This window comes from Loxodonta africana, chromosome 23, assembly GCF_030014295.1.
Source record: "Loxodonta africana isolate mLoxAfr1 chromosome 23, mLoxAfr1.hap2, whole genome shotgun sequence".
NCBI lineage: Eukaryota > Metazoa > Chordata > Mammalia > Proboscidea > Elephantidae > Loxodonta > Loxodonta africana.
This window is the reverse complement of record NC_087364.1, coordinates 68,895,233-68,914,535: the sequence shown is the minus strand read 5'-3', so window position 1 is coordinate 68,914,535 and position 19,303 is coordinate 68,895,233. Positions and strand designations below refer to the sequence as shown.

Genomic DNA, 19,303 nt, shown 5'->3' with positions numbered 1-19,303 from the left:
TTCTGATTCTTCGGTTAAAATCCAATCTTAAGGTTAAACGCAACGCAGATCACCTGTTTGCGCATTTCAGCTCATTGGGATTTGATAGTCAACTGATGGTTCTGTCAGTGCCGGTACCGAAGTGAAGTTTTCTAGCCTGTCTTTAATTAACATGGGTAAACGCTGGACGTGTCAATTCATTTTATAAACTGTTACTTCTTGCCATCTACCAGAAGGTGGAGCTGTTGTACTAGGCTTTTATTTCTCAGTTACAATTCTCAGATAAAGGCAACCACATAGCTGCAATGAATCCCAACGACTGTCACTCATTATAAGAGGTTAAAAAAAAAGCATTATTTTACAACACAGTGCCTAATTATGTTTTAAGGACATTAATTCCTGTTCCCCTCCTCTCCTCTCTATCAGCGCACTGAAGTCAGCAGCGTTAAATGCTATGAATACGAAAAACATAAAAAGGCATCTCTGCAGGCAACGTTGTCCCTTCTGGATTATCCTTCTTAAAAGCACATCTCCAATTATTTCACCTGAATGCCCAAAAACGTCGGGTGTAATGAATCGGGCACTCCTCGGCAGGACACTGAGGGTCCTCCCCCTTACGCCTGTCCTGACTCAGCTCACCTTCTTACCGTCACACCTTTGTTCATACCATGCTTTTTAACCCTAGATTGACTTTCGCCCCATTCTAGAAATAAAAGAGCCGTCCACCACGCAGCACTCAGACACCAGGTCCTACCGGAGTCTTCAGAGGGCAACTTCCAAATTCATTAACTTTGTACTTTTGCAGAATACTTATAATCGGCCTTCACTTCAATCCTTTTATTCTTATCCCAATGTATTTCTCAATTTCTAGTGGAATCCTGTCTGCACCCACAGCCTCTGAAACACACCCACACACACATGCACGCAGGTGCACACACATGATCATAAAGCACTTACATGCAGAGCCTTTATTTTTTAATTTTCCTGTGTTTTAGGAGAAAGTTTATAGCGCAAATTAGTTTCTCATTCAAAGATGTATACACACGTTTTGTGACGCTGGCTGCAATCCCTGCAATGTGTCAGCACCCCCCCTCTTTCCACCCTGGGTTCCCCATGTCCATTCGTCCAGCTTTCCTGAAAGTCCCTTCCTGCCTTCTCATCTTTGCTTTTGGGCAGGTGTTGCCCGTTTTGTCTCATGTACTTGACTGAACTAAGAAGCACGTTCCTCACGTGTGTTACTGTTTACTTTACAGGCCTGTTTATCAGTCTTTTATTTTCAACTCATTTAATAATGGAACTCAGTAAGTAGCTGCCACAATTAAAATAAACTCACTGAAAATGTTCACATCTAGGTAAACATCCATTAATTAAATAAATTAATTTAATTTAATTAAGTAAATAAATTATAAGGGGTGCAAACAGTTCAGCGCTTGGCTACCAGGCGAAGGTTGGTGGTTCGAACCCACCCAGAGGCACCTTGGAAGACAGTCCTGGCCATTTGCTTTTGAAAGGTCACAGCCTTGAAAACCTTATGGAGCAAGTTCTACTCCACACATACGGGGTTGCCATGAGCAGCAGGAGACTTAACGGCAACTAACAAGAACAAAGCAGAGGAGAAGAATAAGGTACAGCTAACTTTAAAAAAAAAAAAAAAAAAACACAGGCTATGGAAACCCTGGTGGTGTAGTGGTTAAGTGCTATGGCTGCTAACCAAAAGGTGGGCAGTTCGAATCCACCAGGTGCTCCTCAGAAACTCTATGGGGCAGTTCTACTCTGTCCTATAGGGTCACTGTGAGTCAGAATCGACTCGACGGCAATGGTTTTTTTGTTTTTTTTTTTAAATACAGGCTACATGAAGGAGTCTCCGGGATACAAGCGGGGGGAAACCAAAGCCTACTGATGTGTCTTACTTTCCAATGAAGCAACTGGAAAATGTCTGGGATAAGGAATGACAATACGGTTGTTTCTGAATTCACTTTAAAAAGACGTCAAAATAAGTCATGCAAAGAATCACACAGAGTGGAATGTTTGGATAAGGCACGAAATGGGACATTTAAGGAATCGAGAAGTAAGAAAGTCCAGCTTTTGTGGGCAGCTGATGACAGGCTGGATGGAAACGGACTGGAAACAACAACAGATGTATTTTGGGAAGACGTATGTTAAACTCTGTGTGTCCTGTGCATACACAAGGGAGGTTTATATATAACCAGCTCTCTTACTAACAGGGCAGGGTCCTGCCTGGAAACGGTGCTGGGGACGAGAAATGCGTACGTGTGCCTGTGGGCATACAGGGCGGGCTGGGGGTGGCAGGCACACCGGGGATTGTGGGGGTGGTTCTGAGAGAAAGATCAATCAGGATAACGTCTCTCGGAACTTTGATCTCAGGATTCCACAAAAGGACGTGGGAAGGGGGTGAGGGAAAAAGAGAGCTATTCTGCATAAACCAAAACATCACAGATAAAAGGAAAACAAACAACTATTTTTTTCCTCTTTCCTTTTTTTTTTTAACTTTTTTGACAGTAGGACTCCTAATATCTTTTTCTTATGATGATGATTTTATTATTATCAATTGTGTACGGTGTGACACACTGAAGGTCAAATTATTTTTGTTGTTAAACATCATAAGATATGTAATTTAAAAAAAAACCATGAAGATATAATCATTACATATACTGCTAAATAAACAATATGTACTATATATAGCGCTATTATTGTCCGAGCCCTGGTGGCACAGTGCTTAAACACTCAGCTGCTAACCAAAAGGTCAGTGGTACACACTTAGCAGCCACCCTGCGGGAGAAAGATGTGGCAGTCTGCTTCCGTAAAGATTACAGCTTTGGAAACCCTATGGTACAGTTCTGCTCTGTCCTATAGGGTCGCTATGAGTCGCAATCAACTGGACAGCAACACATTTTGTTTACTATCCAGCTAAAATACATTTTCCAACATTCATAAAATACTTGTATCCAATTCTAATGCTTAAAAAAAAGGTGTACGAGCTAATCTTCACATTTAAGCATGTTCACAAAATGCCCATAAACCTTCTGTAAAAATACAGTGGGAGTACCAGACCCTGTGTCGAAGTATGTCTGTGTCTCTCATCAACAGGCACGTTATTTCCATAAGCTCCACATGCTGAAACAGGTTTTCAAGACCTGGGTGACAGGATGAGGCACATAAAGAAAGAAGATTCCCCTCTCCTAACGGTTTCCTGCTAAGAAGAAAGGGAGTAACAGCAAGCAGTACAAGAAAAGATTTCTAACATTCGTGATGCTTTTCCTTCCCCCTTGGGTTTCATCAGTCCATGGCTGTGCTGGCCTGACTTTCTTTCTCCGTCTCTCTCTGGGTCTCCCCTCTAGTTCACAGCACCCTCTTGGTACCCAGCCCATCGAAAGTTCTGCTCGTAGTACACATGTCTACATGGGTGGCCAAAGTAAAAGGGATGATAAACCAAACCGAACCGGTTGCCATCAATTGATTCCGACTCATAGCAAAATTCCGACTCATAGCAACCCATAGGGCTTCCAAGGAGTGGCTGGTGGATTCAAACTGTCGACCTTTTAGTTAGCAGCCAAGCTCTTAACCACTATACCACCAGGGCTCCTAAAGGGATGCGAGTAAGTGATAGAGGGTCTGGTCAGTTCCAGTGAGTTGAATAAAGAAAGCAGATTAAGAAAGAGGTAGGGGATCTGCCCAGAAGATGAAAGTTCTCCCAAGTTTGTAAGAACAGCGGCTCCACAACAGGGAGGCAGAGATGCTCACGCCTGGCCACATTTCTGCATTATTTAGACACTTTTGAAAATACAGATTCCTGAGCACAAAACATAAGGATTCCGACTGAGTTCATTTGGAACAGGGCCTGGAAATATGCATTTTAAAAGCTCCCCAGGTGATCAGAATGGCCAGTCGGGTATATGAGCCACAGTTGTCAAGGGGTAAGAGAAAATGACTTCAAAGTCTCAAGGTAAGCAGGGAACGAGAAGGACCATCAAGAGGCTCAGCGCCTACAAGAGGAGGCAGCTCCGGGAGTCCCCATTAACAGTCTCCCACGTACGGAAAGAGAAACCCCAAGTCCCGCCTTTGCCCCCTTGTCTGCACGATCCTACGTCCAAAAGCCGAGGCAATCCGTCTTGAGGAACACAACTGTGAGAACACAAGTTAAAAAGCACACAGAGTCCTTCCTGGATACTTATGTATCCATCTTACTCATTCCAAGGCAACTGTAGCCTGAACCTCGGCCTCCGCCACCTGCCCCAAGTTCCACCATCATTAAAGCCCCACACCTTGTCCTCTGCTCCCATCACTTTCTCTTTGCACTTCCCGCTTCAAGCCAAACATTTACACACACGCACACATCAATCAGCAGTTCTTGATGAGAAAACACACTTTTCTGTGCTCCTAACAAGGACTGTCCTAGTGTACCTGACTCTCCGATGCTTGACGAATTAATGGCTCAGTGCTCATCTGGTTATAAAAAGACAGCTACTGGACAGGGGAAGGAAGCCCGAACTCCGAATCTAAAAATCGGGGTCCAAAGTTCAGTCCTGCCACCACCTAGCTTGGACTGGACAACTTCGTTAAATTTTCTGTGGCTCGGTTTTCTCTTTGGTAGAAATAGGAATAAAACCCATTGCCACTGAGGAAATTCTGACTCATGGTGACCCCACGTGTGTCGGTGTAGAGCTGCACTCCACAGGGTTTTCGATGGCTGTGATCTTTATGGATGTAGGTTGTCAGGTCCTTCTTCAGTGGTGCCACTAGATGGACTCGAACCGCCAACCTTGTGGCTGGTAGTCAAGAGCAAAACATTTGTGCCAACACCCAATCTTTTTGCTGTCCAGTTGATTCCAACTCATAACTACCACACAGGGAACCTTAAAAACAGGAATATTTACCCCTCAAAGCATTGTTACGCGGATTGGCTGTGCAAGAATCTGATAGAAGTGCTCATCAATAGAGTGTGTGAGAGTATGTATGTCTGTGTTTTGATCCAATCCTTGAAGGTAAGTTTTCCTTTTAACAGCCCCAGCTGTCCCCTCCCTACCATCCTTGCCCGGTAACCTGCCAATAAAACTATAAAAACAGAGGCCACAAACTGGCTGCCCACAAGCCAAATACAATCCACAGACAGGTTTTACTTTGGCCTGCAGGGAGTCCCTGGGTGGTGCAAACAGTTAGCATGTGCCACTACTAACTGAAAGGTGAGAGGTTCAAGTCCACCCAGAGGCACTTAGGAAGAAAGGCCAGGTGATCTACTTCTAAAAATCAGCCACTGAAAACCCTACACAGCACAGTTCTACTCTGACACACACAAGGTTGCCGAGTTGAAATCGACTCAACAGCAGCTTTTTTTTTTTTTTTTAAACTGGTACAGGGTGTTAGACCTAGACAGGCTTATACAGTATCTGACTGAGAAGCCAACATGTGCAACCAGGAAAAGAAACACAAGAGTGGAGCTGAGTGGCACCAGGCACAGGCTCCAGACATCACTCTTCTAGGGTTCAAATTCGAGCCTGAGGAGCTGCCGGCCCTGAACAAACAACACTGTGCTTAGGTTTCCTCGTCTGTCAAGAAGAAGATGGGAGAGGGGATAGCAGAGGAACGAGCCTACCTCATGGGGTCGTTGCGAAGTAGTTACAATGTGTGCAATCAGCGCTCGAGGTTCTGATCATGGCGGCTCACCCCAAAATGAGGAACAGTGGACCCTGGAAAGCTCTGAGTAGCCACCAAGCCCCTTGGGTGGGCCATGAGCTCCCCACTTCTCCACAGTCCCCTTGACTTGCATGGATCTACCTCGCTTACATGGATCACTTGCCATCAGGCGACACACACAGAGCTACCCTGTGGCCTCGGGCTTTGCATCTCCTGGTACGAAGAGGAAAGCAAGAACGTGACAATCTCCTCCCCAGTCGTGGTCAGGAACACATGTGTGGGAGCTCCCCTTGGAGAAGATCAAGAAGCACTGGACTGCCTGTCAGGACAGCACCCACCCAAGACCAAACCCACTGTCATCGAACCGATTCCAACTCATAACGACTCCATAGGTTTCCAAGGCTGTGAACCTCTAAGGAAGCAGACTGTCACGTCTTTTTCCCGAGGAGCCGCTGGTGGTGTCGAATCACGGACCTTTCGGTTAGCAGTCAAGCACCTTAATGACTGCACCACCCACCGGGGCTCCTTCAGGAGAGCACGGGAGAGTTAACGGGTGGCTCTGAGCCTGCCACGATAAATAGCTTCAGCTACAAATACGGTAAGTCGTGAGAGCTGCATCTACGAGACTGCTAATCCTGTAAATCCTGTATCACCTATTTAATCGGCAAAATGATTATATCTGAAGGATAAGAAAATTATTTCATGAGGGAAGGAATCTTCTTTAGTCTCTATTCTATCTCTGGTGTCCAGGATACTGCCTATTACATGGTAGGTAAACCCACTACGGTCGAGTCGATTCTGACTCCTAGCAACCCTATTTGGTTTCTAGGGAGCAGCTGGTGGATTCGAACTGCTAACCTCTTGGTTAGCAGCCAAGAGCTTAGCCACTGAACCACCAGGGCACCCGTTACATAGTAGATACTCAATAAAATATTTGTTGAAGAAATGAATAAATAGACAGATGGTGGTTATTAAGACTCTAGGCTCTGGCTGCCCTCAGTGAGATGGACTGACACAGTGGCTGCAACAATGGGCTCGAGCACAGCAAAGATTGTAAGGATGGCACAGGACCGGGCAGCGTTTAGTTCTGCGGTGCGTTGGAACCAACTCAACAGCACCTCACAACGACAACAGGCTCCTTACAGAAGCCCTTTGGCTCAAACTCCCAGCTCTGCCAGTTACTACTAACTGTTTCCTCTTCTGTAAAATGTGGCTTAAATAGCACCCGGCACAGTACTTGGCACGTCGCAAGCACACAGTGAAAGTATGGTTGATTAGTACAGCTGCCAAGGTGTGTACTAACTCAAACTAAAAGTTATGAGTTAATCTGTTAGCATACAATTTGGCGATGGGACAACCCAAGTGAACACACTTGAAATCTAAGTACTGCACGGTTCAATACAACACAACCCCTTTTTGAACTGTCCTGAATCTTGTCTCACACAGTAAGCTACTAAGAGCCTTAGAAAGAGCTTATTAGAGCTCTTTCTCTCATGGTTTTCTTTCTTTCATCTCTGGTTCTGAGTCACGGGTTTGATAAGTCCTTTGAAGCCAAATTCTGAGTTCTTCTAAATTTTAATGGCGCTGATATTCAATGGAAACCCTGGTAGTATAGTGGTTAAGAGCTATGTCTGCTAACCAAAAGGTTGGCAGTTCAAATCCACCAGGCACTCCTTGGAAACCGTACGGGGCAGTTCTACTCTGTCCTATAGGGTCCCTATGAGTCAGAATTGACCCGACGGCAACAGGTTTGGTTTTTTTTTGTTTTTTGGTTTTTTTGATATTCAATAGGAAGAGCATTCTGTAGGACATTACAAATTATACTATAGAGCTGGGAAAAGGGCTCCTATGTCTCACTTTCAAAACAGTAACACAAGCGGCACAAACTTGGCGGAGTATTAAAACCTGATGAGTTTATTTAAAGTCCTACTCAGGTTCTATTTGTCAATAACACTCAAATAAGAAAAAATGAATGTACGGGAAAAACCCAACTATAACAACACCTCTTATCTAAGAGATATGGTTATCAGTGACGAAATGTTTCTTTGCTTAAATGCTAGTTTCAAGTTTCCAGGAAGTTTCAATTACCCCCAACCTCAGGATGGGTTAAGTCATGTGGCTGCTGACAGGGTCCCCTTAGAGAGTTTCAGAGAGAGCACATCAGCTCTCCACCTCTTCCCACACGTTCAATTTGGGAAAGTAAGGTTTAGAAAAGGAAACCTATTTTAAGTTGTCGCCTGGCTGGCTGTTCATTTGCCAGATGACGTGGAATAACACAGCAGAAAATTAAAAAAAAAAAAGAAAGCCAAACTGTTTTGGATTACTGAAGGCAAAGAATGAGCAGAGGTCAGCCTGACACCCACACAGATCAAAACATCTCTCTCCTCGTGGTTTCCTCGTCCCAGATGGCAGGAAGTTCTAACTACCCAACTGGGCAGAGTAACACCCTGTGAGAGTTGACCCAGCATCTCCTGGTTTCTGGCAAGTTCCTGATTTTTGTCCACTCTTCAAGACGGGCAAGAACTCTGTGTAAGACTTCACTTGGAGCCTGCCTACGCTGAGACATACTCCAAAATGAAATGAGTGCTGTCTGACTCACAGATGAAGGGCTAGAGGCAGGTAAGGGAGCTACGTTTCCATGGAATAACCTGAGTCTGTGCGCACGAGGATAGAAAAAGAAAGTCCTCAGCTGGGCAGGAACAATGCCTGGTAGCACTGGCTATCCCCATTCAAGCTTTTCTCAGTAAGCTACTTTCTGTTTCTCAACTATAATCAACTGCCATAATAATAGATTTGCCACTTCTGATTTGGGGATCCAAATCTGACATTTTATCACTGACAGTTATCTAGAATTTCCAAGTGTGGCTGTCAAAATATATCTGTGATAAAGAAAGAAAATGGTTAAAAGGTATTCCTCACAGGACAAACCTTTCAAAAGCTTGAAAATGTGTATCAAAATTGCTTTCAAAACTACAATATCAATTATTTCAATAATGCTTATGAGTCAGTATGAATACATGTCTTGCAGCTGTATGTGTATATAAATATACGGTCGGTATCTGTTGGTACTTAAGCTTACGTAGGTAACAGCTTTTATCTTTGTTCTTGTTGGGGTTAAGTTAGTTTTACAAAAACCTAATATAATATTGCCTTTAAAAAGAATTACAAGCTGTAAAACATCCATTCTACGTGGAGCAACAATTTGAGTTCATATGCTACTTATTTATGAATTATGACCTATTAGCTAAATAACTTAAAATACTTGAAACATTTAAATTTAAATCACACAAAAAATAACTGGCACAGCCTCACGTTTTCTACATATTGTATCAATCTTATGTAACCCATCTAGTCTAGAAATATATCTATAACCATATACATATATATATATATATATATTTTTTTTTTTTAAAGGCAAGGGCAACTAATCTATGGAGAAAGAACGTCAAAGATCACACTGGTAGAATAAATAACCAACCAGCAGTTTGTATGTTGAACTTTCCAAAACATACAGACTTGGAAAACATTAAATAACCTAGGTATCACTGATAAAGTTAAAAAACTAATATAAGAGAAGAAATGTATTCACTATAAAATATTACGATTAAATACTATTTACAGTTTTACACATACAGATAATAAATGTTATAACAACAAAAGAAAGCCATTGCTGTTGACTCAATTCTGACTCATAGCAACCCATAGGACAGAGCAGAACTGCCCCACAGGGTTTCCAAGGAGCAGCTGGTGGGTTCGAACTGCCAACCTTTTGGTTAGAAGCCGAGCTCTTAACCACTGCACCACCAGGGGTCTATAAATGTTATAGTTCAATAAAATTTATAAGTACCTAAATATACACATGCTCATATATTGGCATGTCTGCTACACCTTAGTGAAGACAAAGTAAGGGGACACCAAGGCACTGAAAACATGAAGATCCAATATGAAGAAGTCAGTAAGGTGTAGGGAAGGAACAACAGTGTCCACCTCACAAGTGAAGAAGCAGACACGGGGTTTAACTATCCAGGCCAAGGTGACCCATGTGAGCTCACCATGTGCCTGAACCTGCCCGGCACGCACAGGACACTTGGACACTACTGCCTGACCTCCTGCAGCAAGTAGCCTTTCAATCAGTCCACGCTTGCCCCAGCTACACCCACTCACCCCAATCCCACCAATCAATAGTCAGTAGTCACCCAGCAGCATGGCTTTCAATCCTGTTCTATGACTTTGATCCTCAAGTCTGTATTTTAGGGAAAGATAGCATCTTTAATCCCTCTTGGGCACTGCTTCCTTGGTGGTACAAGGTCCTCCTGTCTCTGCTTGATTCTCTCTTTTATATCTCAAAACAGACTGACTCAAGATACAAGCTCATCTTGTAGATCAAGTCCTGGCTCTTTAACATAACTGCCTCTAATCCTTCCTCCTCAACATCATAGCAACAGGATTTACAACACACAGGAAAATCACATCAGATGACAAAATGGTGGACAATCACGCAATATTGGGAAGTGTGGCCAAGCCAAGTTACATATATTTTGAGGGACACAATTCAACCCATGACACTCCCTATACAAAATTTTTCATCTAGTACCTAATCAACTACCATGCACATATATTTTGGGAAAAAGTTATAATGAAAACACAAAATTATAATCAACCCTGATGCCTTTAATCAAGACGCATTCATCCAAGTTGGGGATGGGAGTACAAAAAGGAAGCCTCTCAAAGCCAGGAGAACTGGAAAACAAATGCTTTAAACAGCTAATGGCTACACTAGGCAGTGCACTGCTCGCCGAGTAAGCACCCTCTACATGGCCAGTCCATCTCTCACCCCAGCTCCTCTGTGCTAAGGCTGCAGGAAGGATTAAGTCAGATATTTGTAAAGTTTTTACTACAGTAATACAGAAAGTGTGCAGGAAGTGTGGGCTGGGATTACCATGATTATTTTTTTAACCATTATTAAAAAGACTAATTTCATCAAGGCAGTTATATATGTCATTATATATCAGACCACTGGAAACCTGAACATTTCAGTACCTTTGCAGTGGTTAAGAGCTATGGTTGCTAACCAAAAAAAACAAGGTTGGCAGTTTGAGTCTACCAGCCACTCTTGGAAATGCTATGGGGCAGTTCTATTCCATCCTATAGGGTCGTTATGAGTGGGCAGCGACTCGAGGGCAATGGGTTTGGTTCCTCTTTTTTTTTGGTAGGTCAAAACAAGTATAAGCCAGACTGAGATGATGACATAACAAAACTATGTATCTACAACATTACTTCTCAAACTTTAGCCTGCACCACCTGGAGGGTTTGTGACAACACGTATCTCTGGGCCCCACCTCCAGAGTTTCTGATTCAGTAGGTCTGGGATGGGGTTAAGAAATTTCACTTCTAACAAATTCCCAGGTGATGCTGATCTGGGGTCCACACTCTGAGAACCACTGATTTACAGGTTAATACCACATTCACGTCTGCCTTACCAACAAAACTGTCTACAAGTTTCTCAACCAACCTAAGCCAGTTAATTAATGGGCAAAATAGTGAATAAGTGCTTAAAAGGTAATACCAGCATATTATTCTCACATGGATAAGCATCACATACGTTATGCTTTATTTAAAAAAAAAAAGGAAAGAAATAAGAAAGAAAAGAAATCAAAGTATTCTCCACATCAGGTCTAACATGGTGTGAAGTCAACTGCTAAACACCTGTGAAAAAAACAAACCAGCTGCCATCATAGAGACCCTATAGGACAGAGTAGAACTGCCCCATACAGTTTCCAAGAAGGACCTGGTGGATTCAAACCACCAACCTTTTGGTTAGCAGCCAAGCTCTTAACCACCGTGACACCAGGGCTACTGCAAAATAAAAAAATAGAGGGATGTTATTGTGTGATTGCCCAAAACAACATTCACTCCATAAAATGTCTCTGGAATAAATTTAAGTATTAAGGCTTCTCAAAACCTAAGCTGTACTCATTTAGTTCCAGTGTTTCCTTGAAAGTTAGGCTGGGGACGGCTGAGCTGTCTCACGGTGAGTCCCATCTCTGCAGTACAGAGAATGGGCCACCCAAGGGGGGACACAGGCTGAAGTTAACACATGAGCACCCCCCTGCAGACGGCTGTCTCAGGGAGGAGGACTGCAACAAGGAGTTTCTTTTAACTGCAAATTGTATTACCAACACATGTGTGCCAAGCCTGTTCAGCCAGAACAGTGGTTCCCCAAGTGTGGTCCCTGGACCAGAGGCATCAACATCGCCAGGGTACTTGCTAGACATGCAGAGTCTCAACCCGACTTGGTCTGTCACAGACTCTGAGAGTGCAGCCCAGCAACCTGTGTTTGAACAAGCCTCCACGTGACTGAGATGCAAGTTCAAGCAAAAGATGGGCAGTTGGGTGACCCTGCGTCCTGAGGTAGCCCCAGGTTTCATCTGTTGGCTGGGCCTATTTATAAATACTGCCTGTTTTCCATCTCAAGAGTCCTGGCTTGGCCAATAAACTGTATAGTCACAGTTCAGGATGCTAAAAGGGGCTCACTGCCAGTTTCTAGCTACTGCCTGGCATTTTAAATTAGCTTCCAATCTACTGCTACATTGTGGTACTAAACTCATTTTAGAAAAAAGAAAAAGTTCTTGTGAAGTCGACTGCGACTCGGGGTGATCCTACATTTGTCAGAGAACTATGCTTCACAGGGTTTTTAATGGCTGTGACCTTTCAAAGGTAGATTGCCAGACCTTTCTTCCGAGGTGCCTCTTGGTAGATTTGAACTTCCAACCTTGCAGTTAGTTGCCAAGTGTTTAACCATCTGTGCCACCCAGGGACTCCATAAACACAAGCTCCATAGGACCCCCGAATACTAAAAGATGCATTATCTCATAAAAGCCTAAGCAGCATGGCTAGAGAAACCAACTTCTGTCCAGGTATCCTACATTTAAAAAAATACCCACCAACAAGCTACAAAAATCTCACTTAAAATTCCAGCTTCCTAAGCGGCACTAGGAACCAAGTCTCTATCCAGGCCTTCAAAATTCTCCTTACTAAATCTTCTGGTTCATCTTTACAGGAAGTGTGACAGCGCCCTAGAAAATGACAGACTTAATAAGTAATTTATTAATCTTATTTTTATAGTAATAACTTGGCTATATTAATTCACGGGGGAAAAAAGCAAACAAGGAAGTTTTCCATAAAGCTTCTCAACCCACCTGTTCTTTTAAAGTCAAAGTGAAATATGGGTCATACACTTCCCAAGTTCTGATCAATTTCAGATGCCTTTGAAATTTTTGTCTTCGTTCAGCCTAAATTAAATTGCTGGCTTTTTATTCTTCGCCGAAGTGTCCCATCTGTTATTTTTGAGAAGCATCAAAGCCCTTCGATACCATCTGTTCTGACCCCCTTCATCTTGCAGATAAGAAAACAGCCAGAGAGGGGTGGCGGCTTCTACCCAATTATATAACATCTGCTGCTGAAGTTAAGATATCAAAGAAAAGAGGAGAAAAGATCAGCTATTGGGCTGCTCAGGGTTGCTCCAAAGGGAGTCGTACACTTTGGTGTGGTCACTTGGAAAAAGAATCTCATGCCCGGTTTTCTAGGACTACACGCTTAGTTTTATCATATCACTCAGAGCCACAGGGCTTTAGGAGTGATTCACACCAAGCAGACTTGAAATGAGTCGCTTTTCCTCTACAGTGAGAGAGGTCTGGCTGGAAAACAGGACCTGGTGCTTAGAAGGTCTTCCTAATGGGCCCGGCCCTGAAGTCAAAAGTTGGTAGATAAGCAGGCTTGATTAAAGGACAACGTGCATCCTGCTGCCAAAGATGGGAGAAATCCCCTTACCACTTTAGGGATATTTCTTCCATCCATTCATTCAGCAAATACTAATTCCGAACCATGTGACGTCCAAGATTATAGACGCTAGGAATATTCTGTGTGCAACAGACCCCCGACCTCAGGTGGAGCTTATGTTCTAGTGGGCGCACAGACAAACCTTCACATTGTCACTCTTTCTACCCTAGGAAATGAGTTTTTATTTCTTTGATAAAGAAAGACAGGATCCTAATCTCATAAAAAGCCAATCAACCTTCAAAGACTTGATCCAAATTCCCGACCTAACCCTGTTACGAGTCGATAGCCTTACATGCGCTGAGGACAAAAACAGAATATGGAAAACAATAGTAAATGCAAAAAACACATCCAAGGAGTTCTGGCCCCATGGAACTGGCCACCATCGTGCTCCTACAGATGGCTGACACCCTCACTCCCTCTTTTCCTACTATAAATGTCCTGCAAACACCACCACTATAAGAAATCAAACCAAACCCACTGCCTTCGAGTCAGTTCCAACTCATAGTGACCGTATAGGATAGAGAACTGCCCCATAGGGCTTCCAAAGAGCAGCTGGTGGATTTGAACTTCCAAGCTCTTAACCACTGTGCCACCAGGGTTCCACCACCACTACAAAATTGGAGAAAAAGGAACAGAAAGGATACAGTCTTAGGCTTATCACCGAATCTATGAAGAATTTCAATACAGCAAATGACCTCAGAACCAGTGCTACCGAGGCAGGTCCCCACGGCCTGCCTGCGCCTGCTGCCACAGGGCTTCTGCTAAATACAACCACCACCTGGGCGTCAGCCCCGCCTCTCCCCGCGGACTGCAAGATGGGGCGTTAATCACCAGGGCCCTGGGCGCTCCACCGCCCCAGGAAGGTGGCTCAGAAGCGCTGCGACTGGAGTTTTGCTGGCCGGGATGGGGTGCAGAACTGTCCGCTGACTGGGATAAGGGCTCCGTGCACCCAGGCCACGCCTTTCTCTCACTCCTGGGCATGCAAGCAGGGATCACAGACCCCTTGGATCCTGCATTCCCACCCCTTGCCCTGAGCTGCACCATGTGGGGGCGCAGCTCTCTGGGCTGCAGCCCCAGAGTCTACAAGTTGCGCCCCACCGCGCCCAGGGGCATTATGTGATGAAGGAGACAACCCAGCTCTGTACCAAAAGGAGCCTGGCTGACTCTCTTCGAGGCCTCATCACCTGGGGGTAAAGTTAACGAGTTAATTTTATAAAAGGATAAATATCTCACTTAAAGGCATTGTTTTAACTCAAAATAATACACAATGCACATTTATTGCCAAATCCTTTGGTATCAGAGCAAAGCCTTCTTTCTGAGTATGAGCCAGCTGACTGAAGTCCTGAGGTGATTTTCCTTTATAAACCACAACTTTAAGCGCACTGGTGGCCATTTACAGTTTTTCGGTTTATTTCAAGTTGTGTAAAAAATTTTAAAAGACTTGAGAAGCCACATGAGTAAAAATACCCAGACCCAGACCTAAACTCTTAAGCCCCTCAGAAGAATGGACTCTGTCTTAGTCTTGCAAGTAAATGACACAGTGAAGTTTCTCAACAAATGTTTTATGAATGGACAGAAATAAAGAGGGCCTTAACCTGAGAAATTAATTGCGTATGTCTAGGAAACAACATTTTGCATGCCTCCGTTTCCATCTAACTCCACTCCCACTCTGCCATGTTCTCACCAAGGAAGTCACCTGCCTCTATGTTTAGAAAGTCAAGCAATATGGCATAATAAAACAGGCAGGTATTCTAGAACAAGATTACCTGGTTTTAAACCTTGACTCTGACACTTGTATGTATGACCTTGATAAAGTTACTTAAAAACTCTAGGCTTCATTTTCCACGCTGAGTTATCGTGAAAATTAAACAAGTTGGTATACGTAAGGAGTCCCTGGGTGGTGCGAACAGTTAAGCTTGGCTGCTAAGCAAAAGGTAGGAGGGTCACGTCTACCCAGAGGCACCTCAGAAGAAAGCCTGGCAAGCTTCCTCCAAAAAATCAGCCACTGAAAACCCTACGCAGCACAGCTCTACTCTGACACACGGGGTGGTGGTGAATTGGGTCAGCCCAACGGCAACTTGTTTTTAACACACAAGGCACAGAGAACAGTGAGTGGGATGCAGCAGACGCATGATCAATGTCTACTGCTGTGAGCACCGGCAGTAGCACGGCGCAGTGCTACATGAACAGTGGACGAAGCAGGATGAAACTGCACCTTGAAAGAAGGAGGAACTACTTCAACTGATATGTTTATTGACCCCAAAATGTGTCTTGTTTTATTCCTACCTTGGTCTTATGTGAATTACTTTCTCTCCAACTCTCAATCGATCTCAGGTAACCTTTACCTCTTTCCATCTTCAAAACACAACAAAACCCATGTCCTGCCCAGAAAGCCTTTCCTATTTAACCTGCTTTTTTTCTGAGTGCTCATGCCGTGCACGCTCCTTGGCATTTCCGCCATCTTTGAAACATTCTACACTGTTGACATGTAAGTTACCATCATCTCCTTCATGTCTCTTCAACATTCTTGCCACTTCATGGGCAGGCTTTGTGCCATCTCTGATTTTTTTCTTGTTTATTTTAAAATGGAGTACAACTTACAAGTGGTGACACGAAGAACAGATAGTAAACGTACTATTTAATGAGTTCTGCCACCATGCAATCACCGCCCCAAATTAAGATACGTCATATTTCTAACATATCCGAAGAGGCCCATCGTGTTCCTTTCCAGTCACAGGCACTCACGTTCCTAACTTTCGTCCCTAGAGTTTAGTTTTACCTGCCCTAGAACTGCGTTTAAATGGCATCACATAGTATATATTCTTTCGTGACTGGCTTCTTTTGCTCAACATGTTCTGAAATGTATCCATGTTGTTGATGTGTATCAATCAGCACTTTATCCCTCTTGATCACTGAGTAATAGTCAATTCTACGCATATACCACAATTTGGTTACTGATTTTAATATGTTAAAGGGCAGTTAGGTTGTTTCTAATTTGGGGCAAATATAATTATGGATTTTTAGTATAAGATTTTCTATGGATAAATGCTTCAATTTCTAGAGTAAACACTTCACAACAAAATTACTAGGTCATAATGTAGGTAGACATTTAACTTGATAAGAAGTTACCAAGCTGTTTTCCAAAGTAGATTTACTACTTTACACTCCAACCAACAAGGTTCCAGCTGTCCCACTTCCTTGTCAACTTTTAGTATTATAATTTTTTTAAGCCATTCCAGTGGGTGTGAAGTTGTATCTCACTGTCATTTTAATTTGCACTTCCCTGTTGATTAATGGTGCTGAGTATCTTTCCACGTGCTCGTTGGTCAAACACCTTCTTTTGAGAATTGCTTGTTCAAGTCTTTGGCCATTTCTTAAAAATGAGTTGTTTGCCTTTTTATTGTAGAATTATGAGCGTCCTATCCGAGTCCTTTAACAAATATGTCTCGTGAATATTTTCTCCCAACTGACGCTTGCCTTTCATTTTCTTAATGGTGTCTGATGATAAAGCCAGATTTATTTTTTCATTTAGTGCTTTTTTGTCCTAAGACATCTTTGCCTACCTAAGGCTGAGAAGATATTCTGCTTTCCTCTAGAAGTTTTGTGGTTGTAGTTTTAACATTTAGGTGTATGATCTATCTTGAATTACTTCTTTGACTGTTCCATTTCATGCAGTAATAGCTCTCTGCAGAGAACAAGTGCCCTCTAAACACCACTGGCTAATTTTGGAACGCCCAGCATGTTAGGAGAAATGTGTTTTAAAGCCTGCTGAAGGGCCTGTGCTCAACCTGAGCAACATCCTAGATAGAATACCCGCTAAAAGAATGGGATCCAGTGGAACCTGGAAGCAGATACATCTATTCCTCATTTATCGAATATTTCCTTATCCAACATTTCGTATTTACTACAATAGTTTTAAAAAAAAAAAAAAAACCTATCTGACTATTTTGCACATTAAAGATGTACCTCTGGCAGTAATGAACACCGAGGTTTGGGGCGAGAGTAATGCTGGCTGTGATGGTTAAGGTTGGCTGGGCCATGATTCTTAAGTGATTTGGCAGTTATATAATGATATAATCAGCCATTATGCAGTGATATAGTCATCCTTCATTTTGTGATGTGATGTAGTAGCCTCCATTTGCACATAATAACCTGGTCTTTGGAACCTAACCATGTCCGTGAGGAGTGGGTGTATTTAAAACTGGTATTACTGCTCTACCCTAGGATAGGCCTTTGACTAGGGCAGGGGTAATACAAACTTTCTACTTCTACGCAAAAGCAGTTTAACCCAGCACAAAAAACAGAGAAAAATCACAACATTTTCTTCTTTGAACATACTTTCAAACAATTACCACGTCATTAATGTAGACCGAATTCTGTTTAAGGGTCTAGGCTCATAACACAGTAAGTGATTCAGAGCAGCTCTACTAAAAACTGACTTTATAATGCATAATAAATGTTAAAAATACTACTCGCAAGGGACATATTTTCTATAGCTTGAAGCACTGGCATTAGTTTATGCAATTCAGATGATTCTTAAAAATATCTAATAATACTTCTTCTTGGAAACACAGCAACTCGAAACATAAAGAGAATTATTCTTGGTATTCAGACAAGGATTATCAGCCAATGTATCTCACACTAGAACATTTTCAAGCTGTTTCCTTAAAATTTCGTTAAGTAAGTAAAGGCATGAGAAGAACAAAATTACACTTTTCCGTTTTATTGGGGCTTGGAGAAATTAATAAATTAGCTAGGATAATAAAGCATTTCATAAGCTCTTAACAATGAAGTAGAAACAAAGACAACCTACATACTAAGAAATGAAGAAACTATTCTGAAGAGCTGTTATTATGACAGCTGCTGCCTTAGTAATCTTGAGCCAAAACACATTCCTTGTTTAGAAAGGTTCGTTTCTCATGACTTGGCCTGAGCACTGACCTTCCAATGTAATTCAGGAATTGCCACAGGAAAACTATTGACATGTAAGCAAGGCGCTAGGAGCGCGTTTGTAGCTTACATGTACTCTTCTTTTCTAAAGATCACCTCAGAGCTGCTTTGAAGCACTTACTGTCTTATGAGCCTAAATCCTTAAACAGAATTCAGTCTACATTAATGACGTGGTAATTGTTTTAAAGCATATTCAAAGAAGAAGAAACTATTGTGATTATTCTCCATTTTTTGTGCTGGGTTAAACTGCTTTTGCAGAAGCCAACTTTTCTTAGAGATAACCAGCAACCGCTGCTTAGAGTTTAGAGCGAAAGAAAAGCAAGCACCACATACACCTGGCGCTGTTTCGGTTTACTGAGAGAAAGAGCTTCTGTGTCTGGCTACTTGTTTTTTTACCCGCTTAGATTCCTTTTATCATCGAGTATTTCAATTATCACTGGTTCCTTAACAGCTGTCCATTATCTTCACGCCTTTCTAACGCACAATCTGTTCCGCCACCGAAGGTCAAAAAGAATAAAGGAAGCCAAAAAAAAACCTCTCAGTAAAGAATATTGCCTTCAGCCACAAAGTCCATGAAGCTTGTTAACGGTTCCAATAATAGTCAAAATAAAAATTTCTTTTGAAGAATGTAAGAAACTCTAGCATGAAGAGACGCACTCTAAAACAAGCAACCCGGACATTAAATTAGAAGTTCTCTGTACTTTACAACACAGATAGAATTCACCAACACTAGCCATGAAACAAACCCAAATTTCCCTGGAAATCCATTTTGCACTGGGGACATTCCACAACAAACTATTGGCATCAGGTGAGAAGGGGGGTTACAGAAGTTACAGAATCCTGTGATATGCTGGGTAGATCACTTCCTTCGTAGAACGTCTCC

At 42.7% G+C, this 19,303-nt stretch overlaps 2 protein-coding genes across 18 annotated transcripts in view; one reads left to right on the top strand and one right to left on the bottom strand.

Moving 5' to 3' along the window:
• MED12L (mediator complex subunit 12L) overlaps positions 1-19,303 on the bottom strand; it is a 352,938-nt gene that overhangs the window by 154,288 nt on the left and 179,347 nt on the right. The window lies entirely within an intron of this gene.
• P2RY14 (purinergic receptor P2Y14) overlaps positions 7,747-19,303 on the top strand; it is a 50,488-nt gene continuing 38,931 nt past the window's right edge. The window contains exon 1 of one of the 2 annotated variants that reach the window (XM_023555409.2): positions 7,747-8,250. The gene's annotated coding sequence lies outside the window, so the exon portion shown is untranslated. The remainder of the gene's footprint in view (positions 8,251-19,303) is intronic. The other variant, XM_023555411.2, reaches the window with a different exon arrangement.